This window comes from Littorina saxatilis, linkage group LG12 (assembly GCF_037325665.1).
Source record: "Littorina saxatilis isolate snail1 linkage group LG12, US_GU_Lsax_2.0, whole genome shotgun sequence".
Lineage (NCBI taxonomy): Eukaryota > Metazoa > Mollusca > Gastropoda > Littorinimorpha > Littorinidae > Littorina > Littorina saxatilis.
In genome coordinates, this window is record NC_090256.1 from 19,205,029 (window position 1) to 19,229,570 (window position 24,542).

General features: G+C 42.1%; 1 long non-coding RNA gene across 1 annotated transcript in view; it reads right to left on the reverse strand.

The window, feature by feature from the left end:
* LOC138981439 (uncharacterized) overlaps positions 1 to 24,542 on the reverse strand; it is an 83,183-nt gene that overhangs the window by 57,848 nt on the left and 793 nt on the right. The window contains exon 1 of the long non-coding RNA XR_011460633.1: positions 24,241 to 24,542. This exon is cut by the window's right edge and continues 793 nt beyond it. This is a non-coding gene — a long non-coding RNA (uncharacterized lncRNA). The remainder of the gene's footprint in view (positions 1 to 24,240) is intronic.

Genomic DNA, 24,542 nt, shown 5'->3' on the forward strand with positions numbered 1-24,542 from the left:
GACTGAAGACCAAAGTGCTTTACCCCACTCAAGTTCTGGCCCGAATCAACCCCCCCCCCCCCTCCTGCTAGGTACACGTGCACTCAAGTTAACCTCTGCTTTGACCTGTGTGCCAGGAGTCGGATGGGAGAGAGAGAGAGAGAGAGAGAGAGAGAGAGAGAGAGAGAGAGAGATTGAGAGAGAGCGAGAGCGAGAGAGAGAGAGACACACACACATAGACAGAGACAGACATAGAAAGACAGAAGCGGAGAGACTCAGAGGGAGACACAGACAAAGACATACATACAGAGAGAGAGAGAGAGAGAGAGAGAGAGAGAGAGAGAGAGAGAGAGAGAGAGAGAGAGAGAGAGAGAGAGAGAGACTCAGACTCAGAACTTTATTACAAGAGGATAAAGGTTTCAGGCAAAGCCTATTCTTCCAACCCGGCTGTTCTTTATACAACACATAAAGACAGACGCACATTAAAAATATAAAAAGAGAAAGAGAGAGAGAGAGCGAGAGCGAGAGAGACACACACACACATACACACACATAAACAAAGACAGACATAGAAAGACAGAAGCGGAGAGACTCAGAGGGAGACACAGACAAAGACATACATACAGAGAGAGAGAGAGAGAGAGAGAGAGAGAGAGAGAGAGAGAGAGAGAGAGAGAGAGAGAGAGAGAGAGAGAAAACTGTAACTGATCTCGTGAGAACGGTAACAAAACGAGACATGTCAGCTCTCCGAACGCATTGCAATAGATGACCGCTCCTGCGGCCATCAATAACTTTCGTTTGATGCTGACGGCATCATTCGTCTCGCTGTCCGGGCTGACAGTATATAAACGTGTGATCGACAAGAAGAAGAAGAAGAAGTTTGATGTTACTTCTGTCGTTTGTTATCAACTCTATCTACCTAACTTGGGGCTTAGAGGAATGGCGGATGTGCTACAACATTTAAGATATTTTTGTGGGGGGCGGGGACGTAGCTCAGTTGGTAGCGCGCTGGCTTTGTAGCCAGTTGGTCGCTATCAGCGTGGGTTCGATCCCCACGTTCGGCGAGCGATTTATTTCTCGGAGTCAACTTTGTGCAGACTCTCTTCGGTGTCCGAACACCCCCGTGTGCACACATGCGCACAAAAAAACATCCCACGTTCACAGCGAAAGTCTCAGGGCTTGGAAAACACGAAGACACGCATGCATCATCTCTCGTCTCTGATTATCATGATCGTATTTCGATACTTTGACGAGACAAACCCAATGCTGGTGTGTCGAAGAAGATAGCCACAGCGGGCTTGTTCGAATCAAAGTATCACACCATATCTTCAGCGTATTACCAATACCTGTCCCAATATAGACCAGTTGGTCTAAGAGGACGTTAAACCCTAATAGTCAGTCATATTTTTGTGACCTGCCGGATTCTGATTTTCTCTTCTTTCAATAATAATACACACACACACCTCAAAGCACGAAAAAAAGATCATGTCACACCACTTCGCCGCACACTCCACTGGTTACCCATCCAAGCCCGCATTGAATACAAACTGTCCACTCTCTGCTTTCACTTCTTCTCTGCCTCGTCTCCTGCTTATTTCTCTAAACTTCTCACTGTATACACTCCTGCTTAACAACTCCGCTCCTCTTCTGATAGCCGCACCCTAGTCATCCCACACACAAAATCAAAAGCATATGGACAACGCACTTTTGCATTTTGCGCATCTACTCAATGGAACTCTCTCCCCTCTCACATTCGCCACTCTCAGTCAGTACAGTCATTCAAGCGAGCACTCAAAACTCACCTCTTCCAGAAACACAACTCCTAAAGTCGCAACATTTTGCCATCCTGTTCTGTAACGGTTCCATCTCTATTCAGCTTGTTATTTTTGTCTTTTGTTTTAAATGTTTATAAATATAATTTTTCACTGCAGTAGTCCTTTAACTTTAACCCTTAGCTGTAAGCTAGATATGCACAAGTCATGTCGGTGCCACATAATGCTGACACACATGTTCCTGTGCATAGTTTATGGATAACGTGTAGTTGGGAAGTTAAGAGTAGAAATAATTAGTATTTAGTGTAGGAGGAGGGTTGGGGGTGGGTAGGGAGGGGGTGGGTATGGTTTACTTTGAGCAGGTCGGTTTCAGTTTTAATAAACAATTCTAGAGAATTGTGTATCTTATATTTGAGTCTTTCGTGTATTAGACATTGATGCATTTAATAGTTTTAACGAGTTGCCTTTTGTTTTATCATTCTGGTGTTTATCTAGATGTGCTGTGTATCTTATAAGAAGTTCTTAAAAGTTCGAAGTTATTTTAGCATATAGGTTTTTTTATGGTCTTAACAGTTAAACATGCATTACGTTATCATTAAGATTCATGCTTTGTTAGCACTAAGCAGTTGTTTTAATCAGTCTGGTTTTCTCTTGTTTTCATCTTATGAACATTCTAAATGTTAGACTAACTTATTGTCTTGTACAGAATAACAACTGTGTGAATGGTGCTATACTGAATGAAAGAGTGTGACATGAAGTTCTTGTACATCATTGTAAAGAGTGTGAATGACGTTTTAGTTTAGATGTCAAGCGCTTAGAGCAAGCCTTTTTAACGAAAGTTTTTGATTTAGCGCTATATAAATGTTCTTCTTCTTCTTATTATTATTATTTACACCCCCGGTATAGGGGTGTGTATAGGATTCGCTCCATGTGTTTGTTTGTTTGTGTTCGCATATAGATCTCAAGAATGAACGGACCGATCGTCCCCAAACTTGGTGAACAGGTTCTATACATTCTTGAGACGGTCCTTACAAAAATTGGGACCAGTCAAACACACGGTTAGGGAGTTATTGGTGGATTAAGATTAAGATTAGGATTCGCTCCATGTGTTTGTTTGTTTGTTTGTGTTCGCATATAGATCTCAAGAATGAACGGACCGATCGTCACCAAACTTGGTGAACAGGTTCTATACATTCCTGAGACGGTCCTTACAAAAATTGGGACCAGTCAAACACACGGTTAGGGAGTTATTGGTGGATTAAGAATCTACAAGGACTTATAGAGGGACATATTCATGGTCAAAGGGAAATAACCTTCTCAGTTGGTGGCAGTGAGAATGGTTATTTCCCTTTGACCAACGGGGGTGTTTTTCCTACCTCGGAGGAATTTCTTGTTTGTATCAGTTATCACAACATAATCTCGATGAATATTCTTAAAGCACTTTCAGCTGTTGGTGCATGGCATATGTCTTGGTATCGATTATGTGTTCATAACATTACTACAGTGAGCTACAGTGATTTAGACTTGTCGAGCCGGGCATTCATCACTTGGGCCGGTATAAACACTCGAGACTAGAAGTGTTCCTATGTGAAAGTAGCACATAATGGTAAACGCTATTTAGTGTGTACTACTTTTTCTAGTATGCTTATATAATATCTCACACAGTGTTCACAGCTGGTAACAACAAGAGAGTTCACATTGGAGCATTTCTAGATTAGAATGCAGGAGACGAGGTTTGAGACTTTAGGCCTAGACTGCACGCTGAATAGAGATTATCCAGGATTAAAGTCTCTAATCTCGACTCCTGCATACCGGCACTGAAGTCTTAGAGTGCATGTCAACGGGGATTTAACTACGTATTTATTCATCATTAGCAGGCTCTCCACGCGCATTCTATCATTATTTCCATCTCGTTAAACCAGAAAACTGTGGATTATTCTGCAAGACCTTGTCTTGTGAAGACACAGAAATGCAGAGCACTAACTAAGTATTACGATTTACAACAGCGATTGTGTGTACACTGAGCACAACAAGTTAGGATATTGTTTTAGTGGTATAGCCAAGATGTTAAATAGCATTTGTTTGGTACTTCCAGCCTGTAATCCAACGTAAAGCACGGTCCACGATGCTCGGTTAATGGTTTGTAACAAGCAAAATGATAAAGGGAAAGAAATTGTGCACGACGTATACAATGTGTATATAGAACGGTCTACTTCTATAGAATATGAAAGGTGGCACACGAAAGAAAACATTGTGCACGACATATACAAAAAAAGTATACAAATTGTGAGTTTGTTTGTTTGCTTAACGCCCAGCCGACCAGGAAGGGCCATATCAGGGCGGTGCTGCTTTGACATATAACGTGCGCCACACACAAGACAGAAGTCGCAGCACATTAGTCACATTATTCTGACACCGGACCAGCCAGTCCTAGCACTAACCCCATAATGCCAGACGCCAGGCGGAGCAGCCACTAGATTGCCAATTTTAAAGTCTTAGGTATGACCCAGCCGGGGTTCGAACCCACGACCTCCCGATCACGGGGCGGACGCCTTACCACTAGGCCAACCGTGCCGGTAATTATACAAAGAAAACATTGTGAATAACATATACAACATATACAAAGTAAACATTGTGCACAACATATACAATGTATACATAGAACAGTCTACTTCCATACAATAGGGACATCCAGATTCAACCTTCGTCAGACGAACATTCGTCGGTGGTGGGGATTTCCTCTCTATTTTTAACTTTGTGCCTCAATGCGCATGCGCTTGGTTTTTGGTGCTCACCACTGCTTGCCGAAGATCGGGATCTGCGTGGTGAAAAAGGCATGTTTGACGAACCTCAATCAGCAATCTTCGTGAGTACTTTTAGTCCTTTTCAATGTTAAAAGTATGTTTTATGTGCGCAGTGTTAAAGTTTGATATCTTTACGACGGTTCTGTGGACTGTGCATCTGTAAACTGTTCATTTTGGAGGCCCAGTGCATGAACACGGATACCCACACAAAACTCAGAACTTGAGTCGACGGGCGACATATCCTGCCAATTATCTCCCTTGATCTCTCTTGCACAAGACACTTCTTTCCACTAGACCTATTTGTTTTAGAGTTGGGAGATTTTACAGGAATGAATCTAAAAATCGAGAAAAAAAATTCAGTGTTGCTTGTGTACCCAGCATATTCAGATGTCTGGAATATTCCGATAAAAAAGACTCGTCATATATAACACTACTCGTCATCATTGTTTCGAAAAACAGACCAACGCACGAAGAACTTCGCGTAGATCTGGACCGAAATTAGAAAGTGGTGACCGTGACGGGATGTGACGTCACCACTTCAACAAACTCGCGAACATCGGAACTCACGAACTTTTGACGAAGGCAAATCTGGATGTCTCTAATATATCAAAGGTGGTACACGAAAGAAAATCAGTACAAAACAGCCACAGACGGTCAATAAAACACGTCTGAAAAGGAAGAGACAGGCAGACCCTCGGGCACAGCAGACAGACAAGACAGATGGCCAAACATCCCGACAGGAACCACACTGATTCGAAAAGAAATTCAATTCGAAAAGAAAATAAACTCGAAGTACATTTATACGATCCAAGGCGAAGAAGATGCAGACCAACACACAACCAAAAGGGGTGGGGGTGGGGGTTGGGGATATGGGGAGGGGGAGGGGGAGTGGGAGGGGCTTGGGGGCCGTACAGCACTGAAAAAGAATGAGCAAAACTGAACTTATTTTAAACATCAAAGTATACTTCACACCCAGGGCCACGACGTTACAATAACAACTCCTCCATTCAATCACCCCTCCCAAAACAATCTAATGAATAGTCTCGTCCAGCCCTGTCTGTAATAAACGAAGTCCGAATATAACTCTGTAGAGATGTTGTTTGGCTGTGGAAGAGTTTTATTTCTTGAAGGTAAGGCAAGCTAACTAACCTTAGCAAAGAAATTAATGCAACAATGGTCGTACCTCAACTTAAACACCGATATCTGCACAACACAAGACACACGCAAGATAGCGAAACAAAACAATCTTTTCTGGGAAGATACTTGATTTGACTTTCCCGTCGTATGTAAAAGTTACCAAGTTGTAACTTTCCTAAATTTTAGTCGATTTCTAAATTGGTACCTTACGTTTTTGTCAGGTCGATTTTCGGGGTGCCCTTATTTGAGCGGCAATCACGTGACCCTGGTAAAAGAACTCTTTGATCCGGGATAACCAAGAAAAGTTCCTTTCACGACATATAAAATGTGAATGAAATGACACAGAAATCAATGGTTTAATCAACATTCTAGCAATAATTGTTCTGCTACGTCACAAATAGTGTAGTGGAAATAACAAGTTGAGCCACGCTGTCGACGCTAGAGTAAAAATGTTGTCTAAAAACAGCTATTTTTCACATTTTTCCCATTTTCTCTGAAGTTTTTGAGATTGAATACCTCACCTATATATGATATATAGGGCAAAGTAAGCCCCATCTTTTGATACCAGTTTGGTTTACCTTGTTTCAAGGTCAAGGTCACAGGAGCTCTTCAAAGTTGGATTGTATACATATTTTGAAGTGACTTTGACCCTGAACTATGGAAGATAACTGTTTCAAACTTAAAAATTATGTGGGGCACATGTTATGCTTTCATCATGAGACACATTTGGTCACATATGATCAAGGTCAAGGTCACTTTGACCCTTATGAAATGTGACCAAAATAAGGTAGTGAACCACTAAAAGTGACCATATCTCATGGTAGAAAGAGCCAATAAGCACCATTGTACTTTCTATGTCTTGAATTAACAGCTTTGTGTTGCATGACCTTGGATGACCTTGACCTTGGGTCAAGGTCACATGTATTTTGGTAGGAAAAATGTGTAAAGCAGTTCTTAGTGTATGATGTCATTGCTAGGTTTAGTTATTTGACCTTGACCCTGAAGGTCAAGGTCATGTAAAGGTCAAGGTCAAGCATGTGAGTCGTATGGGCTTTGCCCTTCTTGTTACATTTAGTCAAGTTTTGACTAAATGTTTTAACATAGAGGGGGAATCGAGACGAGGGTCGTGGTGTGTGTGTGTGTGTGTGTCTGTGCGTGTGTTTGATTGTGTATGTGTGTGTGTGTTTGTTTGTGTGTGTGTGTCAGTGTGTGTGTGTGTGTGTGTGGGTGTGTGTGTATATATATGTGTGTCTGTGTGACTACGTGTGTGTGTGTATGTGTGTGTGTGTTAGTGTCTGTGTCTGTATGTCTGCGTGTCTGTGTGTCTGTGCATGTCCGGTAAACATAGCACATGTGGTACTGCCACAACTGCAGGCAATGTTCAAGTGAATGTGGGATGTTATCCTGTGATTTTTAGTTCATGCCTTTATTGTCCTGTTCAATTACTCATTCTCCAAATTGATTGGCTTATCTTATGGAAAAACTTCGCGTAAATATTTGCTTTCATTTGCTCACTTATTTCACTCATTTCCATAGTCGAAGTCTTTTTGGACGGCAAATGGCTGTGTTTTTATAACGCTTCGCGCGGCTTCTTCGTGGGGTTTTTGCTTTTTCTTTGTGTTTTGTTTTGTTTTTAATTTACCAGAATTGAAACGTTAGAACCACAGCTGTTGCATCAGAGCTAATTTGCTTGTTCTGTACTCTCTCTCTCTCTCTCTCTCTCTCTCTCTCTCTCTCTCTCTCTCTCTCTCTGTCTCTGTCTCTGTCTCTATCTCTCTGTCTCTCTGTCTCTCTCGCTCTCTCTCTCACTCACACATACACACACACACACACACACACACACACAAAACACACACACAAAAACACACACACACACTGACACACACACACACACACTATTATAAACTATGAGTGTTTGTTTTGAGTTGCCTTTTGATATTTTTTGTTTGCGGTACGAGTGTGGAGAAAAGCGACTACAGGAATATTTGTCTTTTCTCCATACGCAATTTTCTTCTTAAAGTTCATAGAGTGAACAAGAAGAGAAGGCGTAGAGAGCAGAATACATTATCTAAGTTAGTATTGAAACGGTGTGGAATTAAGATTCACACTCTAAAATCATATTTGTTCTTTCCCTACGCCTTTGTTTGAGCGCGAGGGCAGTCAGCGAGGGCATTGTTTTTTTACATCCATCTCTCACCTCCCTCCTCCCCAACCCCTTTTCTTGTTTGACCTGATTCTTTACTTCTATGTTGTGTGCTTTTGTTAATGATACTTGTTACACACAGACGAACACACACACACACACACACACACACACACACACACACACACACACACACACACACACACACACACACACACACACACACACACACACACACACACACACTCTCTCTCTCTCTCTCTCCCTCTCTCTCTCTCTCTCTCTCTCTCTCTCTCTCTCTCTCTCTCTCTTTTCTGTAGCTTTTCTATCATTCTTTCTTTTACCCATGTATTCGATATAAATATGCATTCTGTATTCATTTGTTTAGTAGAATGAAGATGTTATGTTTATTATCTACATACGAGAAGCATGTTGAATATACACTGTGTTTGATTGTGGTTAACTTGTAACTGCATTCGGTTTTTGGTGTGACATGACTATTTTTCGAGGTAATAGTCAGAGGTTTGATCACCTGCAGTGTTGATCACCTATGAGTGTTTGGTATCAAATGATGCGTCTTAGAATTTCCATTTTATTGATGTAGTTCTTTATAGTGTTTTTGATGTAGTGTTTTTAGTGCAGGAATTTTTGTGTATTTTTGAGGGATTTTAACTGTAGCTTCTATGGAGGCTGACAGCAGCCTCGAAACTCTCCCCCTCCCTCCCCATTTTGTTCTGTGGTCCCAGAGCGACGTTTTCATTGGTTCCTTAGCTGTGACGTCAGGGACAGTCATGGAAGGTATATAAGCTGTTAGTTTCTGAGGTTCGAGGGTTGTACAACCACCTCATGTCCCAAATAGATTCTTATTCTGGGGACAAAAATAGAAATGTAGCATAGCATAGGTTCGGGGGAGTCTTGGCAACCAACCTGGCTTAAGTGTCTAAATCAGTAAATGGTATACCGGACTTCCCACTTAGAGTTACAGCATTGCTTCTGTGCCTGTGGAAAAGGTTGTGGGAGGGTCCCAACCTTTGTACCGAACGGTTGTGGGAGGGACCCAACCTAGTATTGAAGTATTCGTTGTCATCTCTAAGATGTCCTCCGGGGTCTGAGCAACCAACCTGGCTTAAGTGTCTAAATGGTATACCGGACTCCTCCCTGTGGACTGAACTAACAGGGTTAAAAACAAACGTTCCGCAGTCGCAGGTTACCACATACGGCGAGTAAAGTGGCGTCGCTTTACTCTTTTACATTATTTTTACTCAGGTCCCGAACCCCTGCCCAAATGTTCAGCCATTTTAGGACATAGGATATTTTTTTCAGTAGCGTAATTTGCTAAGGGTACCTACGGGGAGGGCCCCAAAGGGTTTAAAATCGTGATCGTGATTGGCGTTTTTTTACCTTTCTGTGACCGTGATTGCCGAAATTTCAATTTCTGTGATCGTGATGGGACTTTGCCCGTGATCCGTGATGACAAAAAAATCAAGTCTCGTGATCGTGATCGTCATTTGTTTTCGTGATCGTGATGGGCATTATTTCAAAGCATTTTATTTTCAACGTACATTTTTCACAGCTGTATCACTCTATGATCCTCTATTCGTCAAGGTGTTTGTGATCGTGAAAACAAAAATCAAGGTAACTGTGATCGTGAAAGTTAAAATTTCCCTTCCTGTGATCGTGATGATACTCCCCCTTTGGGGCCCTCTACGGGTCATGCCCACATTTTCAGCCATTTTAGGACTTGGAATATATTTTTAAGTAGTAGGAAAATTACAGGAATAGAGTGAACCAATGTACAGATATACTTTCTGAAAAGAACCTACGCCTTGTATTGAGTTGTTTTCATGATTTGTTTTGCTTCAATACAATTTTGAACTTCACCAGCCTCTTCTTGAGTTTATATTCTGTGTGTCTGTTTGTCCTGTTGTGTGATTGCCATCCTGACAAATGACCTTCAAACACGTATAACATCTAAGACACAGACACAGACAGTTAGAATTAATGTGAAGCTCGTCTCACTTTCGGGGTACAAATTGGTGTCAGAAATGTGAAGCTAAGACCGCTCGGCTTTACACGAGCACCACCACTTCTCTGTCTATCTCTGTCTCTCTCTCTCTCTCTCTCTCTCTCTCTCTCTCTCTCTCTCACACACACACACACACACACACACACACACACACACACACATACATACACACACACACATACACACGCTCACACTAACACACACACACACACACACACACACACACACACACACACACACACACACACACACACAGAGCATGCATCCTCCTTATAAAAAATGTTATCTAAAAAAAACAAATGACTTAATTATACGTTCGAAATTCAAATCAGGATTGCATCAAAGGCAAAAGAAGTTCGTTGGCCGCAATTAAACACTTAGAATAGAACAATTTCGCCACCCACTTTGCAAATGGGTCATCCACTTTATTGTTTTCTTGGAACAAACCGCACAAGTGCTGATGAGCTACGACTTAAGGGCATACTGGTGATTTCAAGTTACGACCCCTGCTTTGTGACGTCATTTGCTTCTTTATCTTCTTCCTTACATTTTTTTTCTCTCTCCAAAGAAAAGAAATATACTGAATTATTTACTCTGAACTTCGGGAAACCCGAATGAACTTTACTGTGTACATGGAAGAGATATTGTATCCCTTGAAGATGAGACGAGATGTAAGGACGGCGATCGATTAACCTTTGCCGGATGCCGCTTTTGACTACACACGCCCGACGATGCGGGTTTGTCTGAACCCATACATTTGAAAGAGGGTTTTTACCGTTTATTTCTCTAACGACTGGGTGGGTTCAGGGAAACCCACAGCGCTACTTCAGTGGGTGCATCGAGTTTCTCCCTTCACCGACTTCTTGCAGGGGAGGGAGAGGGGGAGGGAGAGGGGGAGGGAGAGACTGAGAGAGACTGAGAGACTGAGAGAGACTGAGAGACTAAGAAAGAGAGAGAGAGAGAGACTAAGAAAGAGAGAGAGAGAGAGACTAAGAAAGAGAGAGAGAGAGACTAAGAAAGAGAGAGAGAGAGACTAAGAAAGAGAGAGAGAGAGAGACTAAGAAAGAGAGAGAGAGAGAGACTAAGAAAGAGAGAGAGAGAGAGACTAAGAAAGAGAGAGAGAGAGACTAAGAAAGAGTCGGAGTCGGAGTCGGACATTTTATTTGTTAGGCCTCCGGCCCATAACAAGACTGGTGACACATAATACAAGCGCTTTCTATATACCGAAGCATGCACGATCGCGCAAAGTTCTCGCTACTGGAAGTCCGATAGAGAGTCCACTGCATTTGTCAGAGTCAGGGATACCTTGACTCACACTGCACACCAATACCATTCATCATAACATCATGATTTGATCAGCATTAGACATTCCAAGAATGAAAACATCACGGTGTTTGAAACTGTTCATCCTAAGTAAACGCGGACTACGCGAGACACTATTCTCAGATCTTCTTCCAGTTCTTCTTTGTACAATTCAGCGTACCGATCTTTGCTGATCGGGGGCAATGTCCGAAGACACGACATGGCATGTTTCTGAATCTTGGTCATGCTGTCTGACTGATCGAAGAACCAGCGTTTACGATCTGTGTTGAAATCATACACTTTTGCAGTACAAACTCTGGGTGCCAATATGTTGTTCAAATACAACAGTATCAAAAGATTCATTTCTTCTTCTATCGCGGAGAAGTCTTTGTTTACGGCGGTCTCTCAGTTCACTAGCCAGCAGCTTGATGTGTCTGATGTCAATACCTCTTTCAGACGTTATCTTTTCCATGTGTTCAAGACGGTCACTGTCTGCACCTTTCCTGTGCCTGTCTCAACGCATGTGGGGGCTATAAGCCTTATAACTCATAACTCATAACTCATAACATTTTATTGATCCAACAAAGGAAATTAAATTGGTCATCATCACATATAGGTCATTAATTAATAATTATAAAAGAATAAGAGAAGAAAATTCATAAAACCCATGATAACAAAAAAAATATCTAAAGTAATATATGTACAACTACAATACCCTAAGAAAGAGAGAGAGAGAGAGATGGTTATAGGTACCATTTGTCCTAGAATAGCCAGTGAAAGACAGCCAGCTGTATTGCCTTTACCCAAGGGGAAAACCTGCTTCTTACTTTGAAATTCCACACTTATAGCGTGAGGGGGTCCCCAGTGACCATGGGCATCTCTGAGCCCTTATTGGCTGAATGACCGCTCTCCTCTTACTCAAGAGGGTGCCATGCCTAGCATGCAACTCACTGAGAGGTCCCATTTGTGATATCAGCAGGACCGTCTTCTGGCTTGATCAGCCAGGTCCTTGATCTAGGTTTTCTGTAAAACATGGTTGTAGGTGTCAACTGCTGGGTTGTCTGCCCAGTATAGGTTTTGTGGGTTCTGGGACACTCCAGATTTCTGTAGAGCTCACAAGTTCTTGGACGACTATGCAGTGATGTTCTCAGGCCTATGGCCGGATGTGCACTATCTTGAGCTGATGCATAGTTCTACCCCCTGGTAGTTGAACTCGCAAAGAGGTCTATGTTGTGATCTCAGTAGTATTTCTGCCTACATCACCCAAGTCTATATCTGGATTTTTAGTAGGCGTGGCTGTGGGTGGCAAGTGTTGCGTTGTCTGACCAGCATAGCTTTGTGAGCTCTGGGGCACTTCAGCTGTTTGTGGAGCTGAGCTCTAGAGTGACTATGCAGAGTTGTTCTCATGCCCCTGTCTGAGGCAGGAGGTGTACTCTCTTGGTCTGATGCATAGTTCTGACTTGACAAAGGTCTTAGTCAGCACCCGAGTTGCCATGTTTCTCACCCAAAAACAACACATAGCCGTAGACTGCATGAGAGCGAGTGAGATAGGCTGGTGTGGTATTCCTGGCTCCAGCTAGGATCTCACTGTGTCTCTACCTCCAGCTCTTTGAGCGAGGGAGAAAGGCTGGTGTGGTATTCCTGGCTCCAGCTAGGATCTCACTGTGTCTCTACCTCAAGCTCTTAGAGCGAGGGAGAAAAGGCTGGTGTGGTATTCCTGGCTCCAGCTAGGATCTCACTGTGTCTCTACCTCAAGCTCTTATAGTGACACAACTTATACTCACCCAATAACCTTGTGTCACCGTAGACTGGGAGCGAGGGAGATAGCCTTGTGTGGTATTCCTGGCTCCTGCTAGGATCTCACTGTGTCTCTACCTCCAGCTCCTTTTGCTCTTGAGTCCAGGCATCTGAGAGTCTACATATGGATGGGATGGACACTTTCACCCACTGTCAAAGGTATTGCCTCACTCATTATGCCTTTAGGTGGAGGAATACCTCTAGGTCTTATCTCTGTGGTCCAGGGATCTTAGAGCGCCAGTTGTGAGAGGCAAACGGAGCTTGTCCAATCCAAGGGTCGGGTGGAAGGGGTGGCTGAGCCTTCCCAATCCAAGAGTGTCTGTGGCCGTACCCAATACCCATATAGGCAGAGGAAGCTCTTCTTGTTCCAGGAAACTTAGACTCAATGATGGAGGGACGTATGGTTTTACCCAGTCCATGATGTCTGGCAGCACTAATTAATCCGCATCTTTCTTTCTTTCTTTATTTGGTGTTTAACGTCGTTTTCAACCACGAAGGTTATATCACGACGGATTAATCCGCATGGGCTGAGAGGTCCTCCTTGATCTTTGAAATATGGCCCATGGATCTCATAGTGCGGAAGGCTGGCCAAATCTCAGACAATCTCCCAGTGTCCTTCCTGGATAGTCCGTAGAAAACGGGCGGAGTCACCTCGGGAGACCATCCCTCTTAAGTCAAGTCTGTCCGTCTCTGAAGCATGACGTAGGTTGAGTGCTGTCCCTGTTGAAGGGTTTTGCCATGACTTAGTCCAAGGATGATCTCCATGAGGCTTTGTAGCCTAAGGACTGCCTGACCCTGGGGTAGGTTGTCATTCAAAAGCTGCTGATCATCTCAGGGGCACCTGCCCAATGATCTTAAACAGGTGCCGGACATCTTCTGTGGAGTGTCGACTGTACAATCTGGCATTTCTATCATCATCCCCTGGCTGAGGCGGGTGTCAGATGGCATTCGGGAAGAAGGGGCCCCTCTTACAAGTTGTTACGCTGGGTCCGTCCACAGGTCATGAAAGCATTCTGCACTTGACGTTCTCAGGGCACTTCTTCCCCCGTCCCTGCGTTATCTCCAACAGCTCCCCGCCTTGTGATGTAGCCAGACCATGCTCACCCGTGTTGCCCGACGCTGGCATGGCAAGATTTTTGGGGCCTGTTACCCTGTTGAACAAGCTCCACTCCAAGTGTGAGTGATCTTCAGAGTAGTTTCCTCAGGCAAATGTCTCGTGACACTTTGATTCCTCTTATCTTGGTCCGCCGTGTCCGTCTTGTGGCTGTGTATCCGAAGGAGACATCTAGAGACCCGGAGAGCTTGCAGTATGCATGGAAACTGATGTGACTACCATACCTGTCCACCGCTGTTTGACTGGTGATCTGTATGCAGATTGCAGGTGCCATCTTGTTACTGGTAGGGCGGCTCCCCGCTGTGAAGGTTGTAGCCTCTACCCATTGGCTCTCCATTCCAGTTGATGAAGATAACTAGGAGGCTCTATGCATTCTCCTCACACTCCCAGACTTCTGTGTAGCCGGGCACTGCTGAATATGGTCAGGCGTGAAGTGTTGGTCTAGTTCCAAGAGCGTTAAGCATTATGTCTTCCTCAGTCCGTCAGGAGGTGGTAGACAGGCCAAAGGGGGCGGGAGCTTCTGGTGTTGATGCATCGCTACAGGGAGTTTGTAGCACTGAACACTGGTAGTCAATATGTTTGAAGCCACACTCATGATGGGGATCCCTGGCAAAGATAGTGGCGGGAGGGGCCCAGTCCTGTCAACAGCCGTGTTGTCAACAGTCGTGTTTTGATTTCACCTCAAGGGAGAGGTTGCAGACGAGGCTGTAGCCCCTTCAGGGAGATTCTACTCATGTTTCGCCCAGTGGACGTCTTGCCTGACAGCTGGAGGGTTTGTCATAAGCTGTCGCAATGATCCTGGGAGTTATCAGGAGTTATCAGGACAAAAAGGAAGTCTGTCCTGTGCCTTCTGGAGGAAAACCCCCAGAGCGCCCGACATTGTCTGTTTGGTAATGTCTACGTATATATAAATACATGTCAAAATGACTTAACTCCCACTCATACCGATAACGGCATGGTTGTGCCAAGAGTGTATCCAGTATCTTTCTCATGAGAGTAGCCGCTCCGCCTAGGAGGCAGAGTTAATTGTGTGTTGTAACAACATCCGTTTAGCAAATATGGTATATTTTCCATAATATGGAATGATAAACATTGTATCCCTTGTATGAACCTGACTAGAGCCAGTGTTATTTATGGGCGGTCTCTTATTGTCAGGTCCTGTTGTCTACTTCTGAGAACCTAGTCGTACGATTAGGTGATAACAGTAGAGATGTGGCCTTGTTAAAGGTCAAAGGCTTAGGTTTTGCCTACGAACCAGGAATAAGTAGAGCTAAAAATATGTCTCTTTTTACGAAAACACTAATGTGATATTGCGGATAAGGTAGAAGGAATACAATAGGGAACACCGAGTTTGTTGGCCCTTGATCGATTCTCTCTCGATATCTCCCTCTTTCACCACCACCCCCCACCCCCACTACCTTCCACTCTCTCTCTCTTGCTCTCTCTATCCCTCTCATTCTCTCTCTCTCTCTCTCTCTCTCTCTCTCTCTCTCTCTCTCTCTCTCTCTCTCTCTCTCTCTCTGTCTATCTGTGTGTGTATGTCTCTCTCTCTCTCTTTCTCTCTGTCTATCTGTGTCTCTCTCTCTCTCTCGCTCACTCTCTCTTTCTTCAGCTCTCTCGCTCTCTCTGTCTCTCTCTCTCTCTGTCACTCTCTCTCTTTTTTTCTCTATCTGTGTGTGTCTCTCTCTCTGTCTTCCTCTCTGTATATCTGTCTGTCTCTCTCTCGCTCGCTCTCTCTCTCTCTCTCTCTTTCTTCAGCTCTCTCGCTCTCTCTGTCTCTGTCTCTCTCTGTCTCTGTCTCTCTCTCTCTCTCTCTCTCTCTCTCTCTCTCTCTCTCTCTCTCTCTCTCTCTCTCTCTCTCTCTCTCTCTCTCTCTCTCTCTCTTTTTCTATTTCTCTATCTCTCGTTGTCTACCTCCGTCCAATAGCATCCATGTCCACAACAGAGTAGTACCGGTGTAATGATATCATGTTTCTCATACAACCAGTTTTCTCATCTATATCTATACTAGATGATTACCCGCTTCGCCGGGATGATCGCGAGACGGCGTATGAATACCCGGCTTCGCCGGGAAGAAGTAGAGCCGAATTGCGCATATCTATATATAGATATAGATACGGCTTGTGTGTGTCTGTCAGTGTGTTCACGATGCACGGCCAAAGTTCTCGATGGATCTGCTTCAAATTTGGTGGACCTATTCAGGTAGACCCCGGACACAATCTGGTCGATGAAAATTTTCAACACGTGCTCTCAGCGCGCAGCGCTGAACCGATTTTAGTTTTTATGGTTTTTCTGTACATCCATTCCCAGTAACTCTTCCTTATCTTCTCCAGTGTTTTGCACGTTTATCTCCCTTCCTTCGTTTGGCGTCAATCGCGGGTACCCGGCGAAGCCGGCGTACGGTGCGCTGCTTCTTCCCGGCGAAGCCTGGTATTCATACTCCGTCTCGCGATCATCCCGGCGAAGCGGGTAATCATCTAGTTCGATATATATATATATGTTACAGTTAATCTGTGAAACCAGGGAATACGTGTATTAACTAGGTAATACATGAATTAACTGACGGAAAAAACAGTTAATTCATGTATTACCTAAAATAGTTTAGTTAATACACGTATTCCCTGGTTTCACAGATTAACTGTAACATATATACCCGAGACTAAAATGTTGTTTCCTGGTCAAATGAAAGAAGTACAATTATGTGAGGGAGAAAACCATGTCAGCTTCCTACAAGTGAAGGAAATTGGTAGTAAAATATAATATATGTATATAAAATTAGAGAGAGAGGGAGAGAGAGAGAGAGAGAGAGAGAAATGAGAGACAGAGAAAGAGAGAGACAGGGACAGAGACTATGCATATGTGTGTGTGCGGGTGAGTGCGCGCGCGCGCGCGCGCGTGTGTGTGTGTGTGAGTGTGTGTGTGTGTGTGTGTGTGTGTGTGTGAGAGAGAAATGAGAGACAGACAGCGCTAGAGAGAGAACGCCAGAGAAAGAAAGAACGCGAGAGAAAGAATAATACGTCATTATTCCCCCCTCTGCTTCTTTACCTCTGTAAACTTGTAGAGCTAGTTATTTTTCGATAATGACCCAGCAACCAAACAAACAAGAAATTCCTCCGAGGTAGGAAAAACACCCCCGTCCTTACCATTCTCACTGCCACCAACTGAGAAGGTTATTTCCCTTTGACCATTAATATGTCCCTCTATAAGTCCTTGTAGAATCTTAATCCACCAATAACTCCCTAACCGTGTGTTTGACTGGTCCCAATTTTTGTGAGGACCGTCTCAGGAATGTATAGAACCTGTTCACCAAGTTTGGTGACGATCGGTCCGTTCATTCTTGAGATCTATATGCGAACACAAACACACACACAAACAAACAAACAAACAAACCAACACATCGACCGAATCCTATACACACCCCTATACCGGGGGTGTAATCACGACCCAGCAACAACCTGAATCCTCGATAGTGCAATAGGTTGAGAAGCTGTTCTGTTTCGGTACTACTTTTGCGACTGAAAAGTTCCAAACGCTCTAATGTACGAAGTATACATTTCTGGAGCAAACAATACAAACATACCGCATTTAAATTAACAACTACAGGCCTGAACACATGAATCTCCATATAAAATCCATGAGTTCGGTTGTTTTCTGAATCTAGATCTGCCGTGCACAAACGTTCATCACAAGCAAATTCCCAAGGTAAGTAACTCATACTTTGTCTAGCGACAAGAGTAGTTCCCCTTCTTGTCACTCACCGACGGTCAGTTTTCAACAATATTTCATTTTATAAACAGATCACACGCAACCAAATGCACACATCTCATCAATTTAAACAACATAAAGCGGTTTCATACACTATGTTCCCCAGAAAACTGAACTTCATACAGTAATTAACGTTGGAACACGGGTGCAAATGTTCGTCTGCTAGTCCCATTTGACGAAAGAACATTATCCTAAGCGATACTAAAACATAACAAGTCGCGTAAGGCGAAAATACAACATTTAGTCAAGTAGCTGTCGAACTCACAGAATGAAACTGAACGCAATGCCATTTTTCAGCAAGACCGTATACTCGTAGCATCGTCAGTCGACCGCTCATGGCAAAGGCAGTGACAAGAAGAGCGGGGTAGTAGTTGCGCTAAGAAGGATAGCACGCTTTTCTGTACCTCTCTTTGTTTTAACTTTCTGAGCGTGTTTTTAATCCAAACATATCATATCTATATGTTTTTGGAATCAGGAACCGACAACGAATAAGATGAAAGTGTTTTTAAATTGATTTGGACAATTTAATTTTGATAATAATTTTTATATATTTAATTTTCAGAGCTTGTTTTTAATCCAAATATAACATATTTATATGTTTTTGGAATCAGAAAATGATGGAGAATAAGATGAACGTAAATTGGGATCGTTTTATAAATTTTTATTTTTTTTTACAATTTTCCGATTTTAATGACCAAAGTCATTAATTAATTTTTAAGCCACCAGGCTGAAATGCAATACCGAAGTCCGGGCTTCGTCGAATATTACTTGACCAAAATTTCAACCAATTTATTTGAAAAATGAGGGCGTGACAGTGCCGCCTCAACTTTCACGAAAAGCCGGATATGACGTCATCAAAGACATTTATCAAAAAAATGAAAAAACGTTCGGGGATATCAATCCCAGGAACTCTCATGTAAAATGTCATAAAGATCGGTCCAGTAGTTTAGTCTGAATCGCTCTACACGCACACACAGACAGACAGACAGACAGACAGACAGACAGACAGACAGACAGACAGACAGACACACATACACCACGACCCTCGTCTCGATTCCCCCCTCTACGTTAAAATATTTATTCAAAACTTGACTAAATATAACAAGTCGCGTAAGGCGAAAATACAATATTTAGTCAAGTAGCTGTCGAACTCACAGAATGAAACTGAACGCAATGCAACGCAGCAAGACCGTATACTCGTAGTCCACCGCTCACGGCATAGGCAGTGAAATTGACCAGAAGAGCGGGGTAGTAGTTGCGCTAAGAAGGATAGCACGCTTTTCTGTACCTCTCTTTGTTTTAACTTTCTGAGCGTGTTTTTAATTTAAACATATCATATCTGTATGTTTTTGGAATCAGGAACCGACAAGGAATAAGATGAAAGTGTTTTTTAAATTGATTTGGACAATTTAATTTTGATAATAATTTTTATATATTTAATTTTCAGAGCTTGTTTTTAATCCGAATATAACATATTTATATGTTTTTGGAATCAGCAAATGATGGAGAATAAGATAAACGTAAATTTGGATCGTTTTATAAATTTTTATTTTTTTTTACAATTTTCAGATTTTTAATGGCCAAAGTCATTAATTAATTTTTAAGCCACCAAGCTGAAATGCAATACCGAAGTCCGGGCTTTGTCGAAGATTACTTGACCAAAATTTCAACCAATTTGGTTGAAAAATGAGGGCGTGACAGTGCCGCCTCAACTTTCACGAAAAGCCGGATATGACGTCATCAAAGACATTTATCAAAAAAATGAAAAAAACGTATGGGGATTTCATACCCAGGAACTCTCATGTCAAATTTCATAAAGATCGGTCCAGTAGTTTAGTCTGAATCGCTCTACACACACACACACACACGCACACACGCACGCACATACACCACGACCCTCGTTTCGATTCCCCCTCGATGTTAAAATATTTAGTCAAAACTTGACTAAATATAAAAAGAACACACAATATCTGCCTTACCGCCACAGCAGAATATCTGTGTACTTGATTTTAGTCCAAAACAGGGAAACTGACAAGAAGTGTTAACAGAATGGAATGATTTGCACGGAACTATACAACCGCGCATTAATCGATCGCCTGCGCAGGTTGACTGGTTGAGTGATTCGGATTCGATCAAACTTTCGCACAAAAACTCCTGTTTTCTTTGAATAACTGAAGAAAGGAGGAATAAAGAGGTTACACACCTCGTCTCAGTGATTATTAAAATAATGGTCTCAGTTCGCGGTCATGAAAAAGCTCGCTGAAGCTCGCATTTTTCATGATCCGCTAACTTCGACCATTATTTTTAATAATCACTGAGACTCGGCATGTAACCTCTACTTAATTATCATAACAACTCATTACACTGTATATCACGTGCCGTCATACCATTCCTTCCATACCATCCTGAAGAAGGCAGTTACGTGCCGAAATATTGATTTAAACCTACTTAATCCTGATTACTGGTGTGTTTTCTTTTTATTGTAACATTTAATACTGAGATTTCACCCCTAAATTCGAAAACGTACACCGAGTGTATTTTACGGTGAAGCACATTTCTAAGTTTAAATACCAATTTTGTTGTTGAAAAGATTTGAACCCATGAATGTAAAGTACCTTAGTCGATCATACGGAAGGGAGCCGTTTCAGTGTGGACTTTATTCAAGATCAACAAGGCCGAATGTGGGAAACATGCAGCTGTAGGGAGGACGTCAGCCGGCTTTGTTTATCTTACACAAACTTAATACTGACTGTTCCCCTCTCCTCCAAAGTGCTGCTGATCGAACTTTGGACCAAGTATTCACCCTTTGGGTTCTTATTTGTGATGAGAAATGGTATTTTGACTTTGAAATCAGCTTCAACGCAAAATATTTATTTTCTTATTCAAGGGACATAACCGCTCGGTGCGTTTTCCGACTTTTCGAATAAATCGAATCTGGGGTAAAATCGATCGAATTACATCACAAATCTGCTTCAGTTGCAAGATCTTGACATCCTTTTCTCCCTCAAGATAATTGTACCACTTGTAATATGCGGAGAAACATTCTGTCTGAAGTTAATTTTGGCTGACGCCTGGCTGACGTCCTCCCGATAGCTGCATGTGTGAACGCTGGTTTAATGAGAAACCTGGCTGTGCTACACTGGCAGTGGCAAGACAAGTTGCCAACAACAGCCATCCGCCTGTCAAACATCTGTCGTCGCCTGATCAACATCCGTCTCAGTCACAGACACAATGCATTGACATTGAAGTTAGCACAGTTATGAATATAACATGTTAACTGACAGGGTTGCCTCGCTGCTCCCGCTCTCGACCACGACCTGCATCTTGAATCAAGGACACCGTATTTATAGGAACCATTGTAGCAATACCGAATGTTCTGGCTAGTACTGTAGTGGAGCCCCCCCCCCCCCTCCCACCCCCACCCCCTTTAAAGAATCTGAAATGAAATGAGGCAGACCGAATTTGTAAAAATCTGAGAAACAAAGGGAAACAAGCGTAAGCAAGTTCAAGTTCAAGTTCATAGTCCATCACCCATGGGGGCATTTTGTACAATAAATACAATCAATACAATCATGATATATGCTAATATAGTAAATAAAATAAAAAAATTAAAAAAATTATGAAAAACTGTTACAAATTATATCAATAAAGTCCAAAATATTCTTTAGTAATTTCTTTTTCTTAGTAGCAAACAACTTTTTAAATTGAAGTGCATTAGATTTTTTCCAATAGTAAGGTGGTAACAACTCAGCTTTTTCTTCTTTGAAAAAATCACAGACAAATAAATAATGGAATTCATCACCTATGTCTTGTGATACACATTTGGTGCAAGTTCTTAATGCATGCAACGTGTCCTGAAAAGAGTGAGTGAGTGAGAGTTATGCTGAACCAATCTCCGGGCACCTGAGAGAATAAGGCCCAAAAAAAATAGTCTGTTTACGGTAACATAGACCAAAACAAGTCGCGTAAGGCGAAAATACAACATTTAGTCAAGTAGCTGTCGAACTCACAGAATGAAACTGAACGCAATGCAACGCAGCATGACCGTATACTCGTAGCATCGTCAGTCCACCGCTCATGGCGAAGGCAGTGAAATTGACAAGAAGAGCGGGGTAGTAGTTGCGCTTTTCTGTACCTCTCTTCGTTTTAATTTTCTGAGCGTGTTTTCAATCCAAACATATCATATCTATATGTTTTTGGAATCAGGAACCGACAAGGAATAAGATGAAAGTGTTTTTAAATTGATTTCGAAAATTTAATTTTGATAATAATTTTTATATATTTAATTTTCAGAGCTTGTTTTTAATCCAAATATAACATATTTATATGTTTTTGGAATCAGCAAATGATGGAGAATAAGATGAACGTAAATTTGGATAGTTTTATAAAAAAAACTTTTTTTTTACAATTTTCAGATTTTTAATGACCAAAGTCATTAATTAAATTTTAAGCCACCAAGCAATACCAAAGTCCGGGCTTCGTCGAACATTACTTGACCAAAATTTCAACCAATTTGGTTAAAAAATGAGGGCGTGACAGTGCCGCCTCAACTTTCACGAAAAGCCGGATATGACGTCATCAAAGACATTTGATGGGGATATCATACCCAGGAACTCTCATGTCAAATTTCATAAAGATCGGTCCAGTAGTTTGATCTGAATCGCTCTACACGCACGCACGCACACACACACACACACACACACACACACACACACACACACACACACACACACACACACACACACACACATACACACACACACATACACCACGACCCTCGTCTCGATTCCCCCCTCTATGTTAAAACATTTAGTCATAACTTGACTAAATGTAAAAATAGGGTCGGTAGGTCGGGATATTTTATTATTTTTTTTCCCCCAAAAATCATATTTGTACGTTATTTTGCCAAAAAAACCAAAAAAAAATATATATAATTATATATATTTATTTTTTTTTTTCCCCAAATGCCCAAAACAAGTCTAGGGTCGCGCGAAAAAAATAGGGTCGGTCGGGTTACCGTAAACAGACTATTTTTTTTTTTTCCTAACAAGCACTGAAATGAACAAGCGATTTTCATCTCCTTTTAAGACCTTCAGAAACAGAAACAATCAGTCTGAAACCGCAGGTTCATTTACAGACGTTGGCTTTCCTTTCTTTTATTTGGCGTTTAACGTCGTTTTCAACCGTTCAAGGTTATATCGCGACGGGGAAAGGGGGAGGGGGGATGGGATAGAGCCACTTGCTAATTGTTTCTTGTTCACAAAAGCACTAATCAAAAAATTGCTCCAGGGGCTTGCAACGTAGTACAATATATGACCTTACTGGGAGAATGCAAGTTTCCAGTACAAAGGATTTAACATTTCTTACATACTGCTTGACTAAAATCTTTACAAACATTGACTATATTCTATACAAGAAACACTTAACAAGGGTAAAAGGAGAAACAGAATCCGTTAGTCGCCTCTTACGACATGCTGGGGAGCATCGGGTAAATTCTTCCCCCTAACCCGCGGGGGGTGACGTTGGCTTTGAAAACTATTTAAAAGTAGTGTCTCAAAAGATGGAGGTCTTAAGACAGGGACGTAAAGGGAGATCGGGGGGCAGAGAGGGGGGGGGGGGGGGCATGAATTGACGTCCTGTCTGTTATTCCTAGAGTTGTGGACACTGAAGAAGACGCATTTTTTCTATCGCGTGTCTGTCTTGAAAACCAGTTCGTCGCTATCATTTTGGAGTTTGTTCGATCCGCAGGATCGACGAGGGTGTTCCGATCGTTTCCCCGAGTTGAATCTCAGTCTAGACGCTTAATGTTATTTCTCCAAATTTGTGCGTACTGGGGCGGAAAGAACATCCCACATTGACAACTTAAGTCTCAGGGCTTGGATAGCACGAATCCTCACATGCAGAGAAAAAGTGTAAGTGACGTGCTAATGCAGGGGGGTAATCCGGCGCCAAGAAAGCGCTGTCACACTGTCTTATTAACACAAGCCAAAACCTTATTTGCATAACACGTTTTTCATTGATTTTTTTTAGCTTGTTTTCAATCCAAACACAAAATCTGTATATTTTTGTAAGTTCATGAGATGATAGCGAATAAGAATTTTATCTGATAGCACAAATTTGATTTTCATCCCTATTTTAATGAAAAAAACTAATTCATTTTTAAGTTTCCGAGCTGAAATACAATACCGTAGCCCATAGTGCGTCAGACTTTGGTATTGCATTTCAGCTTGGAGGCTTAAACATTAATTAATGAGTTTGCTCATTAAGCCATTTCTGCGAAAAAGGACACTCTTGACAAATTTATCGATTTTGAGTTTTTGATTTTATTTGACAGACTGTTATATTTAGAACGTGATGTGAGAATTTCAGACCTTGACATTTTTTTTTCACGGAGTTATGACTGTCACAATCCGATGGAAGGATTTTCACGTGTCCGGCTCTTTCAAGATTGAATCTCGAATTTTGTTAATGTTGTCTAGGGTATGATTATTTGGCGGCTGTTCGCTTTTATAGTTAGTGATATGCGTGGTTCCTTTTAACTTAATTGAACGATAGACAGACTCAAAAGTATCGACAGAAAGAATAAACACTGGAAGCAACTGGACGAACACAACTACAATGAGTGAAAAACGGCTTTAATTTTGGTTACTCATCTTCATGCATCGACGTACTCGGCACTACAGGTCAAGTATCAGGTGTGAGA